Source organism: Pipistrellus hanaki (assembly GCF_964339955.1).
Source record: "Pipistrellus hanaki genome assembly, chromosome: 8".
NCBI classification, from domain to species: domain Eukaryota; kingdom Metazoa; phylum Chordata; class Mammalia; order Chiroptera; family Vespertilionidae; genus Pipistrellus; species Pipistrellus hanaki.
Window position 1 is genome coordinate 48,215,826 of NC_140510.1, and position 17,279 is coordinate 48,233,104.

The window sequence follows — 17,279 nt, forward strand, 5'->3', positions numbered from 1 at the left end:
AAAAATTTTTAAAAGTATATCTATGTGTAAATGCATATTCGTGTTTTATTATATTCTCTATACTTTCCTGCAAATAATCATAAAGCTGTTACTATTCCTTTTAACTTTCCCCAGAATTGTTTTCCTTTACAATAAAAACATTTGCAACATCATCATGGTAAATCTCTTGGTAAATTTTTGTCAGCACTTGAAAACTGGTAACCGTACATCAAGTCCACATCCCTGATACAGAGACCCAAACAGTTGGCTGTTTAGTAACTCTTGCCTAGAAGGTCTAAAAGGAGTCCATTATAAGTATAAGAGACTGGAGGCCTGGTGCACAAAATTCATGCATGGTTTGGGTCCCTAGGCCTGGTCAGCAATCAGGGCCAATCTCCAGGGCAACTAACCGGGCAATCAGCAGGCCATTGAAGGCACCCGCCTTGGCTGACCTGGAACCACCACTGCTGCTGGTCGGGGCCTGCAGGCTGGGGGAAGCTCGTGCATTGAGCATCTGTCCCCTAGTGGTCAGTGTGCATCATAGCGATGAGTTGTTCCACCAGTCCTTCCGCTGTTTGGTGGATTTGCATATTAGGCTTTTGTTATATAGAACGGTGAAAAGAGGCAGCTACTCTCTCCCTGTTGACCTTGTTATTCAGAGCAAGTACAGTGCTGAGGTGAGGAGAGTTGCCCCAGCAAAAAATCTGCCCCTCCTGCCCAACCAAATGAGGTTTTAATAGAAACACCTCCTGGGATAAGTGCTGCTCCGTGCCCTCAGTCCTGTAACCCCGGGTTTTCTCCCACCTTTCATCCCTCTTCCACCAACACCAGTCAGAGAACCATGCAGCAACTGGAAACAGAGTAATAATAAGATTTAAATGATTTTTAAAAAATAGTTACACTAAAGCCTTTTGTTGCCATTTTTAATTCACACACTTGCTCATTCTAATAAGCTGTGATAATCTAATTCACATCTATTTTTATCAATTGTATCTGCATGAGAAAATTACTAAGGGGCAGGGATCCAGTAAATATAGCTCTCTGTGCAGTGCATTAGTAAACAGACTCAGCTGGTAAACAACGACCCATCCACCAGCAAAACAAATAAACAACAGCAAAACAGAGAAATTTGAATAGACGCCATCCAGGGTTGTTACAGCAGCTCAATATCATTAGGAACCCAGGAATTGTTAGATTGTTGCTCTGTCATCCTCAGCTGACAAGTGCTATCGAGATCTCACCTCCACATCCATTCTAGCCAGTGGTAGGAAGAGGGAGAAAGGAGGGCATACCTCAATTCTTTAAGGGCATAATCCATAAATGGAATATCACACTTCCATCCCCTTGGCCAGAACTTAATCACATGGCCACACCTAGCTGAAAGGGAGGCTAGAAAATGTGGTCATTAGCTGGACAAACATATGCACGCTAAATTTTGAGGCTCTATTGCTAAGAAAGAAAGAAAGAGAGAGAGAGAGAGAGAGAGAGAGAGAGAGAGAGAGAGAGAGAGAGAGAAGGAAGGAAGGAAGGAAGGAAGGAAGGAAGGAAGGAAGGAAGGAAGGAAGGAAGGGAGAAAGAAATGAAGGAAGGGAGAAAGAAAGGAAGGAAGGGAGAAAGAAAGAAAGGGAGAGAGAATGCATATTGGAAGAGAACAAGTAAAATATTAATTCATTCATGTATTCATTCATTCATTCATTCATTCATGACACTGGATACCTACTTAATGCCAGGAACTGTGCTAGTATTAGGAATACACCAATAAAACACCATTCTCCAGTCCCTAACTTAAGGGAATTGCAGTCCGGTGAGGAAATAAATAGGAAAAAACATGCCTGTTAATAAAAACCAAATTGCTCTACTGGGATTATGCATTCTGCCTAGCAGAACCAGGAAAGCTCAGAGAAGGAGGCAAGCTTTGAAAGACAGCAATAATCACCCAATAATAATAATAGCATCCCTTTGTTAGTTACTTTGTATCAGGCACTGTTCTAAATCCATATATGTTAATTTTTAATCCCTGCATGATAGAAACCATTATTGTTCCCACTTTACAGATGAGAAAACTGAGGCATTGTGCATTGCAGAATTGAGATGTGCATGCATGCAGTCTGACAGCAGAGCCTGTACTGCCTTTCATGAGAAGGAAAGGGTTCCCACCTAAGTCACCCAATGCTTCCTTGCCATGTAGAAGAAATGGACCATGACAGGAGGGGAGAATTAAAGGAGCTCACAGTCTAGTTAAGACACAGCACGATGGAACTCAAAATGCAATAGGCTCTAGCTGAGAAGGGTGGTTCTTATTGTACATTCTAGGGAAACACTGCAGGGTCCCAGGACCTGTGGAATACTCTCCGGAAGATTAGAGCTTACCAAACATATGGCATGTTTAGGGATTTTTTTTTAATTCAAAGAGTAATTTTTGAATTTTTTAATTCTATTTACTAAACACTAGACATCAATTCACCACCCTCCTTCGAGAAGCAACATAATCATTCCCTTAATCCTGGGGTGTTAGTTTTTGAGAAGCAATTCTGCCATATTAGAAGGGGGTCCACAACCGAAAAGAAGTTTGGCCTTCATGGAAGTCAATGATGCATTCAGAAAAGCTCTTCTGCCTTGATGACCCTGTTGGACAAAACAGAATTTGTTCATTAGCAACAGTTATTTACTGTGGGCTCTTCTATTATTCTAAACAGATTGCCTTTTATTTATAAGGTGCTGGCCTGAAAAGATGAGGGGGAAACACAAGTGAAAGCATTCAATGAAGACTTGGTAACATTTCAGCGTGTTTCAATGAGACTCTTTTTCTCATGTTTTCTTCTGGTCATTTCCCACCCTTGATTAGTAATTTTACACCCTAATAGTAAAATATGAAATACTTTTTAATACTGCCATGGTGGTAAAAGTGTTTGGTTTTTATGATGTGTCTCCAGAGGTAGCGGTACATAGTGAGGTTAATTCAGCATAAAGTGGCATAATACTTTTTTTTTATTTCTGTTCACTCATTTAGAAATTACGGGGATAAATTCTAAAGGAAGGTTCACCCCACTGACTGGGGTCTAGTGTTTTTAAAAGACTGGGGTTCTCTTTTTCTCTGTAGGGAGGTGGAAAATGTTTCCAATCTGCCTTTTTTAAAATATAATAAACAGGAGTTATTTCCCATTTTTCTTTCCTCGGGTTCCTGGGAGAAGGTCCGTTATGGGGAGCTTTGCTGTTGCTGGAGGGCCAGCCACTCCTGCTTTTCCCCCTTCAGACGCTCCCACTCCGGGAGCTGCTCTAAAGGAGATCTGGAAACCTAACAATCCTTCTCCCTTCCGCCCTTGGCGAAGACATTGATAACACTTCCTTCGGCTGTAGTGTTCAATGTGTGAGGCAGAGAAAGAAACTGAGTTAGCTACCTGGTGGTAACACAGTGGTAAATCCAGAGGGTGAGGGAAATGAAAAGAAAACAAACAAACTCAGGACTTAATCTTTCTTGGCCATTGAGCTACACTGTAGGCAGATCCCCCAGCTCTGGTGCCTGGGGGCGGTGACACCCCGCCCGCCCATGGAGATGCATTTAGAGAAAGTCACAGCACAGCCCTGTGTCTCCCAACATGCACCGGCATCACACACAGAACGAAGGTAAATTTCACGCATGTTCACTCTTCCTAATATCAGCACTTACAAAAGTCCAAATTGGACTTGTACAATGAGCTACCTTCTACCTTAATCTCACAGTTGCTTCTAATTTCAATCTCTAATGAATGCTTGGCACTCCTGTGCTTCCTTTCATAAAAAGACAAAGTTCCTGCTTCTCACTTCATAAAAATGGCAAGAACAAGTTAACCTTTAGCTAATATGGATAAGAAAAGGTTAATATGAGTAGAATGAAAACACAATTTCCCCACAATTTTAATTTTACAGTGAAATCCAAAGCTCTTTAGACTAGATAATTGTTAGTTTTTCTGGGTACTTACTGCATTACCCCACTTGGAAACCTATTAAGAATTAAAAGTAAACATGTCAAACAAGAACTGCTCCCTAATTAATACTAAGACAGTATGAAAACATTCTTGAATATTAGGCTTGGTAGTATTGTATATTATACTGTCCTTGCTTATAAAAAGTTAAATGTTTCTTCAAATGAGAATGCAGACCAATAAAGATAGCTAAATATGCAAAGTGCAGCTATCCATCTGACACGCACAAACCGGTTCTGATAATGTTACACAGCCTCCTTGCATTTTAAAGATTAATTAATTCTAACTACCCTCCTGTGAGAGAACTGATAAACAAACAAGTTGATTAACAGAGAAGTTAAAAAATATATAACATCATGCAAACATACCGCACCTGAGGTCAATGCCTAAGCAGCCGTGACAAAGAGACTTTAATTCTGTCTGATTTCTAGCTGCGTGGTCAGAACACCACGTTGCAAGAAGACATAAAGAAAGTGACGCAATGCTTCACACACCCCAAGAATTTGCTGCTGGTGTTTAAGAGCAGAGACTAAAATCAACCATAAATATATAAAACCCAAATAAACATAATGATCTCTTAAACTCTGACCCAACCTTAATCCAAGTATTAATGATTTTCTCAGAACTAAACCAAAAGAGGTTTTCCAAGAAACAGAATCTACCTTTCTGAGACATCAGATGGAATCGAAGTAAGCTGTGGTGTGTGAAAGGGTGTGGGGACCTGTCTTGATGTGGCCCCTGGGCCACAGTTTGAATCCAGGTCTGTCACCTCCTGAGGGATAGCAGAACCTCTGAGCATCACTTCCTGCCATGACCGTGTTTCCATTCTTCACACACCTGCTACGTTTTGGGACATGGTGTGGCTAGGTCCGCTGAATTCAAGGACGAGGAAAATAAGGAGGGTCTAGAACTTCACAGAGGAGCGTCTCCTGAAGGGGAGGTGGTACTTTGGGGGACACTCCCAGTTCAGGGAGAAGATTAGTCCAATAGACAGACCACAGTCTCCCAAACACCTACAACTCAGCAACAGTGTGCTACCACAGGACACAAGGTAAAATAGTAGGTCACCCACTTCCAGACTTTACACTCAAGTAGAAGTTGATTCATCTGTGCTGTGTGGACAGCAGCAAACATACTGGTCTATGGGATAATTCCATGTAATGAAAACTCTAGTCTTTCAGGTGCTCTATGACTGCTTGTCAAACTATTGTTCCTTATGGTCTGAAAACTGTATCCTTATGGTCTGAAAACGTTAACATGCCTCTGAAAGTGCTTATCATGGTTACATGCTTACCACACCTAAAAAATCTGCAGCCTATTAATGGAACATATGTAGAATGAAAGGGGGTGGGTGGGTTTTAACTGGAAAAACAAGTATCAAGACAGGATTTAAAAGTCATAAAATCCAGGTCTCCTTCAAGTCATTTAAGAGAGCCAAAGCAGTCTGCTGTTGGATACAAGAAAATATAACAGTGAGGAACATAACAATTTAGCCGTAACATAATAGGACAGAGAAATTAAATAACATTGTTAGGTAGAGAAAAATATACTGGACACAAAACCTAGAGCATGGCAGTGATTTTAGTGAGAATAACCTTGGATGACCTTCAATGATTTACATATTTAAAGGGGAACACCAGTTTAACCTCAAGTGAGGAGGACTCTGTTCTCTAAGCTCTAGACTCAAAACTCCAAAAGTCTGACTGGAATCTGACCAGCTACTTCCCTAGTCTTTATTCTCTGGCACTGGCCTACTTCTCAGAGTTGAGAGCAAGCATTTTATATTAAAGGTGGAATACATGAGTTAGGAATATATTTGATTTAGGCAAACAATGGTTTCCAGCAATGCCACAATTTCACTAGGACATGATTTTATGATCTAGGAGAGATGAAAAAATTAAGTACACAGATATTTGTACCTTCATTCTGTCTAAAATAATGGTGATGGTGATAAGACATAATCACCCCAAAAACAACTCACAATTGGCATGCCCACTGAAGAATAAAAGTCTGTTTTTACTATATATTCTATAAGGAAAAAAAATCACTCCTCTATGTTAAATTTTTTAAAATTGTGCCTCTTACTAGTTTTTATAATTGAAGTGTTAAAAATCCAATACACTCTTTCAAGAGGAAAATCTAAACAGTTTTTTGTCAGTAACAGCAACATACAGTAGTCTGGAACCTCCTTGAAGTTAATTGCAGCACAGCTCACTAATGAAACTTTCCGTCTATTAAATCTTAACAGGCATAACTATAAAAATGGCGCCAAGCTTTCTCCTGCTCTGGAATGTCCCAGCCAGCACTTTGTGACTTTTACCCTTTATCTTTGTAATTACTGTAATTATTGCAGAGTTGGAGTAAAATCAAGATCTAAGAACATAATTTTTTTGTTTTTTTTCAAAGCCCAATTTTTAAATATATATATTTACTTGGGATGGGAAATGTTTGAGATGGCCTAAGAAAGGGTCAGTTCATTTCACCGTAGAACCCATGTTAGAGTCAAGGATGACTGAATTATCACTGAAATCCAGAATACAAACTTAATATACTAATACCTTCTACAGAACTGTGATTTCTTAGTACCCTGATTTTATATTTTATTTTGCATAATCCACATATTAATAGAAGTCATTTTGTAAGTAATGTAAACATGGAGAAGACATCAAAATCATTACTTTCAGTTTTATAGTGGAGCAAGAAAATGTTCCTCTAGTTTTTCATATTACCCATCTGAAAATGAGCATTATTCTTAATCAATATTTTGAAGTCTTTAGATGAAAACTAGAAGGCAATAACAACTCTTTTCTATATTACCTGTTCTCATGAAGAACAAAATCACTTTTATTTTATTGTCTTTAAGTGGTCCCTACTATGAGAAAAGGACATAACTCCTGTCTCCAATTCTTATTTGTTTAATTTTGTATCACTTCTTTCTAATATTAAAAGGAAGTGCTTTAGAGTAGCACTCCTAGAAAGTACATCATTTTGTTCCTGGTTCCAAGCCTTTGTCCTAAATAGCAGCAGCTAGAGAAAGGAAATGTCCCACCAAGAGACCAGTTTGGGGGCCAAATGAGGGTGGACTGTATGCATAATGCATTGCAGTTATCTTTATAAATTCATGCTTTGCTGCGAGATAAGTGTATCTGCAGCATAATGCCCGGTGGGCATTTTATTCCATTTCTATTTTCTCTTCCCTAGGCAAGTTGGAGCCAAACAGACAGCATGTACATATATCGTTTTGGCTACGATACCTAGGGCATAAAACATGTTAATTAACTTTTAAAAAGTAAGTTTTGATTAGTTTTATAATATCTGTTGGCACCTCTGTGATAAAGTGGAATTTTGAAATGACCCTGAAGACCAAATTTTCACTTAAACGATCATCAGTTGCCGCTTTATGCATTATATGGGCATCTCTTTACAACTTAACACTCAGCATGACACAGGTACATCTTCCAAAGCATGGTTCCTCTAAATGTGATCAGCACACGGACCACCTGCGTCATAATTACTTAGGGAGCCTGCTAAAATGCAGATTGCTAGGGCGGCCGAGTCAGATTCTCTCAGGTAGGAGGTGGAGAACAAAATTTGTTTTACTGAGCTCCCTGGTTCGTTTCAACGCACTAAAACTTGTGCACAGCTGTGTTAAAGGAACTTCAGCTTGACCTATTGCCTTTGATTGTTCCACTTAGCATCATCTTTACAGTCAACTACTGTTTTTACTTAGCCCCTATTGAGTACAAGACGAGTACAAGACATTATCCCGAGGGAAGTGAGGGTCGCAAAGGTGAAGTGTTGGCACATCTGCCCTCCAGGCACTCACAGTCTGAGTGGAGAGATAAGTCAAAGATAAATACCGTGTTTCCCCGAAAATAAGACATCCTCCAAAAATAAGACTAGCTTACAGGTTTCCTTCTGACTGGAATATAAGGCATCCCCCCGAAAATAAGCCCCCCCCCCCCCAGGCTAAACATGAGAGATTTGGTCCACTGATTCTGAAAGAAATGGAGTCACAAGAAATTCACTGGGAAATTCAGGAATTGGATTGTTATGATGATGTTCCAGAAGATGATGACATGATTGTCATTGAATAAATGAGTAAATTCTTGATACTGTAGGATTCACAGTTTGTCTGGTTTGTGTTGACAACTACCGTACTACCGTACTGTATACAGGAAATAAATTTCCTTTATTTTCATTTAACAATAAATGTGTACCGTATTCTTCTTCGTGGAAAAATAAGACATCCCCTGAAAATAAGACCTAGCGCATCTTTGGGAGCAAAAATTAATATAAGACACTGTCTTATTTTTGGGGAAACAGGGTAGGAATACAGCGTAGCATATACGAAGCCCATATAGCAATGATGGCAAGACTGGTCACTTAATGAGCTCAGAATATGAGCAGGCCTATTTATATATTTTATCTCTATTTCTCATAATCCTAGGTAAAACATGTAATTTTTCTTTTGTTACAAATAAAAATTTCTAAGCTCAGGAAGTTCCAGTTGACCTTCCCAATACCACCTGACTTATAAATGAAAGATATGGAGTTGAATCCAGACCCCATGACCTCAAGGCCCATATCTTACAGCCCACTATGCTGGCCTCACTAACTGGGGCACTAGTGGAACAGAGTTGGGGCTTAGTCTTGTTCTTGTTAATTATCGAACTTAAACTAGCAATGTCACAACGTCTGGGGCCTCGATGAATAAAGATTATGTCCTGAGATGTACAAAGGGATGTGATTTACTCCGAGCATAACCACATTCATGACAACACATAGGTGATATAGCAGGGTTTTCTGTGTTTTGTTTCCTGTAGTCAAGAACAAAGTATTTTGTAAAATAGCTAAGGTTCATTATGGTCAAGAGTACAATTATCTGAACTTAGTCTTTTCCAAGCCATGAATACTTTTTCCTAATTCTTTAACACAGATTTAACTTGGGACAGAGAGAGAGGCCAATTGCTATTTCAATTGTAAAAAAAAAAAAAAAAAAAAAATGAGTCTTTCTCAAGTATTGCATTATAATTTTAAAAATCTCTAGATTTTTTCTGACATAATTTCTCAACAGTAACAAAAAAAATAAAGCAAAAAAAGCAAAATAAAAAACCCAATATATTAAAAAATCGATTGCATTAGAAATAGTAAGTTAAATAAAAATGTAGGGTCAAAAGAATTTTATACCGCCAATACCAGTTTAGCTCAGTAAAAAATCAATAAAATATATATTTTTTTAAAAAAGAATTTTATACCATCAAAACTTAATTTGTTTTAGCTCTGTTACTAGTAACATGACCCAAATTATTTTTTCATGTATTATTATTGTGAAAGTATTAAACTGTTTTAAAATCTGGTTTTAATGTTTTAAAATTATATTTTAATTATGTTATAATTATAGATTCACACGGAGTTACTAGTATATGAAATAATACAGAGAGCTCCATGTAAAAGAGTAGCAACATTTTGCAAAACTTTAGTTCAATATCACAACCAGGAGATAGATAGATATATATATATATATATATTTTAAATATATTTTATTGATTTTTTACAGAGAGGAAGGGAGAGAGATAGGGAGCTAGAAACGTCGATGAGAGAGAAACATCGACCAGCTGCCTCTTGCACACCCCCTACCAGGGATGTACCGGCAACCAATGAACATGCCCCTGACCGGAATCAAACCCGCGACCTTTCAGTCCACAGATTGACGCTCTACCACTGAGCCAAACTGGTTCCGGCACAACCAGAATATTGACATTTGATATTGACAGTCATAATACAAAACATTTCTATCACCCTAATGATAGTGAAACCAATCTCCCTTTTATAGTGAAACCAATCTCCCTTCCACCTGTACCCCCCTTTAACCCTTGACAGCCTTTAGTGTTTTCTACATTTCTATAATTTTGTCATTTCAAGAATGTTATATAAATGTAATCATATAATCTTTTTTCACTCTGCTTAATTCTCTGGAGATTTTTCCTTGGTATAAATATATACCACAGTTTGTTTAACCATGCACCCACTGAAGGATATCTGGGTTGTTTCAGTTTTTGATTATCCCATAATAAATGTAAATCGAATAAACCACAGAACAGCCAGTTGCTATGATGTGCACTGACCATCAGGGGGCAGACGCTTAACGCAGAAGCTGCCCCAGATTTTCAGGTCCCAGGCCAGCCAAGGTGGGTACCTGGCGGGGGGGGGGGGGGGGGGGGGGGGGGGGGGGGGGCGGGGGCCTCTGATCACCTCATCAGTCGCCCCGCAGAGGGAGACAACCAGTGGCAACAGCAGGGGGCAGGGCTGGTGAGCATGCGGCGCCAGGCCAGCCAAGGCAGGTGCCAATGGGGACCCACCTAATCACCCTGCCAGTTGCCCCACAGATTGGCCCTCATCTCTGGCCAGGCTTAGGGACCCTACCCATGCATGAATTTTGTGCACCAGACCTCTAGTTTCAAATAAAGCTGCTATAACATTCATGCACAAGTTCTTATATGGATGTAGCCTTCATCTTCTGGGGTAAATGCTCAGGAGTACAGTTGCTGGGTAACATGGTAGTTTCATGTTCAGTATTTTAAGAAACTGTCATGCTATATTCCAGAGTGGCTGTCCCCATTTTATAGTTCCATCAGCAATGTATGAGTAATCCAGTTTCTCCATATTTCACCAGCATTTGGTATTGTTAAATTTGTTTTAACCATTTTGGTAGGTGTATATAATAGTAAACTCTCATCTGGTTTTCATTTGCATTTCCTTAATAACTAATGGTGATGAACATCTTTTCATGTGCTTAGTTGACATTTTGATAAAATATCTTTTCATGCATTTGCCCATTTTTGAATTATATTTGTTGTTTGTTTGAGTTTTGACAATTTTAAAATATATCCTAAATATTTGTCCTTTGCTGAATATGCGATTGTCAGATACTTTTACCCACTCTGTAACTTGTCTTTTAATTCTCTTAGGCTCTTTCTTAGAGAAGTTTTTTTCTTTTTGAAGTCCAATTTATTAATTTTTCTTTTGGTGTTAAGTCAAAGAACTCTTTGCCCTTAGCCCTTAGTCCTAAAGGTTTTCTTTTTTTTTTTTTTCTTCTAAAAAATTTAAAGTTTTAGCTTTCACATTTGCATCCATGACTATTTTGAGCTAATTTTTATATAAGGTGTAAGACTTAGATCAACGTCTTTTTTTTTTTTTTGCTTGTGAATGTCCAATTGCATATGTTGAAATGGCTGTGCTTCCTCCTTTGAATAGCTTTTGCAGCTCCTTTAAAAATCAGTTGAACATATTTCTGAGCTTTCCATTCTGTTTCATTTTCTATTCCTTTGCCAATAACATACAGAGTTAATTACTATATTATAATTATTAAAATTATTCTTATTTTCCTAATTAATATTTTTCAAAGTTGATTTAACTATTTTAATTAATTTTCCTTTTTAGAAGTTTTGGAATAGCCTTGTCTCTATCTACAAAAAATCTTGTTGGGGAGAAACCAAGATGGTGGCAAAGGTAAACACCTAAATTGCTGCCTCGCACAACAATTTCAAAACTACAACTAAAAGACAAAACGGACATCATCCAGAACCACAGGAAGGCTGGCTGAGTGGAAATTCTACAACTAGAAAGAGAAAAGCACACTGAGTTTCATAGGAGCTGCGGAAGGCAGAGGTACAGAGGTGCACGTATGGAGAGGGAGGTACATGTGGACAGGGCTGGCAACTGAGTACGCAAATGGCTTTCTCAATTGGGAGGGAGGCAAAAGCTCCCAACAGCTCTGAACTCCAGTTCCAGGCAAGACTGTGGGGACCCAGACTCATATGGGGAGAAACTGGATTGTCTGGCAGTGGACGAAACTTGAGGACAGCTTTCCAGCTTTCTCTCAGAGGTGCTTGCAGTGATTACCAAGGGACACTTAGAATCAGGGGCCTCTTAGGGCAGGGCTGACGGGAAGCCATCCCTGTTTGCTCCACCCTGAGATCCCGCCCCATGAAACCTTTGCTGATTGCTCCAAGCTAAATTCAGAGGTTTTTGCATATGAATGGCCTAGTCCTTTGAATTTTAAACTTACCTAACAAACTGCAGGTGAGTCAGTGAGATCCAGAACATCCAAAAGAAGGCCCAAAGCTCTGCAGCAACTTGCATTGCTTCACAGCTGGGCCTCATCTGGGCACCTCCAAAACCAAACAAAGAAGAGGAATTTGCAGATCTCTCCTTAGCTCCTGCTGGAGATTAGCACTTCCTAAATTAGCACCTCCCTGAAGATCTAAGAGCCAGTGTACCCAGGGGTCACAGTGGGACCATCCAGATTACAACTCCTCAAATCCATAAGGGACACACTCAAGGGGTAGATTCATGAGCACCAAAGCCCCACTGACTCAAGCCTTGTCTCATAAGGGTGTCTCCAGCATGGAAGTTCTTCCATCGTAGACACAACTGATCCTCAGCTCTTCTGTTTGGTGAATAAACATTGAGCGTTATGGTGTCTTCTTGGTAGACTGACCTTCTATCATGTAATGTCCTTCTATATCTCTAGTAATATTCTTTGCTTTGACATTAATATAACTACTCTTATTTTCCTTTGATTAATGCATGACCAATATATTTCTTTCCATCCTTTTACTTTCAACATGTGAATATCATATTTGAAGTACTTGTTTGTTTTTTTTTTGTTTTTTTTTTGCAGATAACATATATTTGGGTCTTTTTTAAAAAACTTACTCTGGCCCAACCAGATGTGGCTTAGTGGTTGAGCATAGTCTAGGAACCTGGAGGTCAATGGTTCAATTCCCGGTTAGGGCACATGCTTTGGTTGCAGACTCAGTCCCCAGTAGGAGGCCTACAGGAGGCAGATAATTGGTGATTCTCTCTCATCATTGATGTTTCTATCTCTCTCTCCCTCTCCCCTCCTCTCTGAAATTAATAAAAATATATTTAAAAAATATTTACTCTGCCAGTCTTTTAATTTGTATATTTAGACCATTTATATTTAATGCAATTATTGATCTGTTGGGATTAAGTCTGCCACTTTATTTTTTGTTTATTCTTGTGTTTGTTTACTGGTCAGTTGGTTTTCCTTTTTCTGCTTTCCTGTGGTTTACTTAAATATATTTTTAGATTCCATTTTTATTTATCTATAATATTCTTGATTATATCTTTCTGTATTGTGTTTTCAGTGGTTGTTCTAAATATTATATTTAAATATAGATAACTTATCAAAGTTTACTGGTGGTGTGATTTTAACAGTTTCAGTGAAGTATATAAATTTTACCTCTCTTTACATGCTCTTAACCTCCCCAATTTATAATATAACTAGAGGCTCAGTGCAAAAAATTTGTGCAGAGGGGAGTCCCCTCAGCCCAGCCTGCACCCTCTCCAATCCGGGACACCTTGGGGGATGTCTGAATCCTGGGGATTGGGCTTAAACTGGCAGTTGGACATCCCTCTCACAATCCTGGACCACTGGCTCCTAATTGCTCATCTGCCTGCCTGCCTGGTCAACCCTAACTGTCCCCCTCTGCTGTCTTGATCGCCCCTCCTTGCCTCTGTGCACTAGCCTGATCACCCCTAACTGCACCCTCCCTGCTGGCTTGGTTGCCTCTTATTCCTCCCCCCCCCCCGCCAGCCTGGTCACCTCTAACTGCCCCCCCTCCGGCCTGGTTGTCTCTTACTCCCCCCCTTGCCAGCCTGGTTGCCCCAGCTGCCCCCCTCCTGCTGGCCTGGTCACCCCAGCTACTCCCCCTTCCAGCCTGCTGTTCAATTGTTTGTTCATCCCTCACTAACCCCCCTGCTGGCCTGGTTGTAGATAGCCATCTTGTGAGGGTCAATTTGCCTAGTACCTCTTTATTATATAGGATTGCTTAAATATTTGGAATGTTTGAAATTGGTATGATTATAGTTTTAATCATCAAACATAATTTAGAAAACTCAGGAGAAGGAAAGCCCTTTGTATTTAACCATATTTTTACTTACTACATTGTTTCTGCCTTCCTGATTCTCTAGTGCTCCATTTTTAAAAATTGTTTCCTTTCTGTTATAGAACTTTCTTTAGCCATTCTTTAAAGCAGGTCTTCTGAAAACAAATTCATTTCTTCTTCATCTGAGAATATCTTGATTTCCCTTAATTTTTAAAGGTATTTTCACTGAGTATAAAATTCTGGATTGATAGTTTTATTTCAGCACTTGAAAAATATTTTGCCAGTTTATTATTCTCTATTGATGAGAAATACAATGTCATTTGCATTACCTTTTCCTTATAGGTAACACATTGTTTTTCTCTTGCTGATTTCAAGACTTTATCTTTAGTTTTCAGATATTTAATTATAATACATCCTGGCTTTGCTAATGTAAACATTTGCCTATATAAAAGCTCTTTCAATTCCTCACACAAAGGGTTGACCAATTTGAGTATGTAACAATTTAAAGCCTTTATTTGTAAGAAAAAAATACCAAAAGTAAAAAATAAAGAATAAATGTAAAAATTATTTGCAAAATATTTAAAAATTAATATCTCTAATTTATAAAAAGTTCTTTTTTTTTAATATATTTTATTGATTTTGTACAGATAGGAAGGGAGAGAGACAGAGAGCCAGAAACATCGATGAGAGAGAGTCATTGATCAGCTGCCTCCTGCACACCCCCCACCGGGGATATGCCCGCAACCAAGGCACATGCCCTTGACTGGAATCGAACCCGGGACCCTTCAGCCCCCAAGCCGACGCTCCATCCATTGAGCCAAACCGGTCTCGGCTATAAAAAGTTCTTAACATTAATTTTAAAAAATAAGGCAAAAATGGGAAATGGCAAGTAACAAAAACAAATGACCAATAAACACATACTAAAACAGTTCAATCTTTTTTAAAAAAATATATTTTATTGATTTTTTTTTTTTTTTTTTTTTTTTTTTTTTTTTACAGAGAGGAAGGAAAAGAGATAGAGAATTAGAAACATCAATGAGAGAGAAACATTGATCAGCTGCCTCCTGCACACCTTCTACTGGGGATGTTCCCACAACAAAGGTACATGCCCTTGACCAGAATCGAACCTGAGACCCTTTAGTCCACAGGCTGACCCTCTATCCACTAAGCCAAATCAGCTAGGGCAGCTCAATCTTTTTGATGATCTGAAAATTTCAAAATAAAACAATGAATAATATTATTTTCTGCCTTTTATTTATCCATTTTAATATCCAATAAATATTTATTGAGCAATGACTGGAACTGGGCATGCCAGGCAATAATCATACAATTGAACAAGAAAGATACGTTCCCTGCCATCCAGCATTATCAAGCAGGGCAAATCTTGAACAGGTAGTGGTGCCAGTTGGGATGTATTATATGGTGGTGGAAATAAAGAGAACCCTGGGAACATTGAGGAGGGGATGTTGTCAAGCATAGGATCAGGGATGGGCTCCTAGAAAGAATGAGAAAAAGCATGGGGGCATTTGAGAAAATGAATGAAGCTCAGTGTGGCTGGCACACAAAAATATGAGAAAGCCGAGGAGAGATGCAGCTAGCAGCTAGATGGGAGGGGCAGGTGCAGGGTGGAGGGGGTCAATGCGGGGAAAAAACCGAGGGATATCTGTAATAATTTCAACAATAAAGATGAATTTTAAATAAAGATTTAATTGTGTTTCAAGCATACAATTTTATGATGCATTATCTGTATAACTTGAAACCTGCATAATGTTATTAACTAATGTCACTCCAATACATTTAATTAAAACAAACAAACAAAAAAAGATTTAATCATGACTTTAGAGCAGTGTTTCCCAACCTTCTCTCATGATGAGAATCACCTGGTGGAGTTGTTAAACCACAGATTCCTGAATCCCAACTAAGAAGTGCTAAACTAGAATTTTTGAGAACATATAGGTAAAATTGCATACCTAACTTAGTGCTCTGTATATAAAATCTGTCTTAGAGCACTAGTTAAGTATACAATTTTACCTATATGTTTCCAAAAATTCTAGTTTAGCACTTCTTAGTTGGGATTCAGGAATCTGTGTTTTAACAACTCCACCAGGTGATTCTCATCATGAGAGAAGGTTGGGAAACACTGCTTTAGAGCATGTGTAAGTTCCTAGGCCCTAGGGCAATAGGAAAGTGATAGATCAAGTAGAATCTCGGTGTTGGACTATCCAGAAATCTGTAGGACTGAAACAAGCCTAGAAGTAAAGAAGCCAGCGGGGGTGCACCCACATTGGCCCTGGAGAGAGGCGGCAGGGTGATGTCTGAGAAGATGAAGAAGAGAACTAGAGGAGCTGACAGTCAGGGATTGATTGAATGGTCAGGGAGAGGGAAAAGGGCAAAGTCAAGGTCAACATTCACATTGCTCCCTGGGTAATCGCTCTGCCAGGACACAGTGGGAGAAACAAGTTTGAGGGGGGAGGAGAGACTATAGATATGACCTTTGTTATACTGAGTTGAACGGATCTGTGTGTGGGATAGGCAAGTAAGAAACATCCAGAAGGAAGTCAGATGTACTTCTCTGGAGCCTGGGAGCCAAAATCCCCAAATTAATGTTATCTCTTCCACACTCCTTCCCTCTACATTTTGGTCTCTTCAAATACTGCCAACTGTACCTTCCTGCAATTTTCTAGTTCCCTTCATCTCTGTTCTTTGGGCAAAGCTCTGATCAGATCTCCCTGGATGATTACAACCTCCCACAACCCTAATTCTAGGTATTTCTAAAAGTGTTGTTTGTTTGTTTTTCTGATGTATTTTTTTTCAGTTATTCAAAAGCAATGGATAGGTCACCTGGAATCCTCAAGGGGTCCTTGTCCAGGTGGCAGGAAGGGCAAGGGGCCCCTGTCATGAACAGTTCCTTCTCACTGTCCCATTTTCACTCCTAGGCCACCACGGAAGCCGAATGTTATTTCATTGAAACCAGCACTCTAAAAGTAACCTTAAAAGGAAAACAGTTTTATTTTTCAGGATTTTCCAATATGGGAACTTTATCCTAGCCAAGAAGGACATGAACAACCTTTATCCCAACATTGCCTGTCGTCTGTCCCTTCAAAAATGAAAGCCAGCCACATGTGTATTGTCAAAGGCGGTGAGTCCACAGACTCATTTGTCTATTTCAACTCTGCAGGAAAATTAATTTTTCACTGGTTCTTTCATTTCACATCAACTAGTTCCTATACTGCTACCTTTTTTTTTTTTTTGCCTTCCTCAAAACAAGCTCTATTATTTTATTGCCTGGTAGTAAAGGGACACTAAAGAGCATTTAAAATACCTCCCACATGGTCAAATATGGTAATTCCCAAGGGTCAAGCAGAAGGAAATGTGTGGCTCCTGAACCTCGTTCCTATTAAAAACCTCCAGTGAAATATTG

At 39.1% G+C, this 17,279-nt stretch overlaps 1 long non-coding RNA gene across 1 annotated transcript; it reads right to left on the reverse strand.

Moving 5' to 3' along the window:
- Positions 1–2,512: 2,512 nt before the first annotated feature.
- LOC311626307 lies at positions 2,513–16,827 on the reverse strand. The gene is made up of 3 exons (XR_014795666.1): positions 16,700–16,827; positions 12,013–12,115; positions 2,513–2,604 (listed from the first exon to the last, which is right to left on the reverse strand). It is a non-coding gene; the product is annotated as an uncharacterized lncRNA (long non-coding RNA).
- Positions 16,828–17,279: the final 452 nt, after the last annotated feature.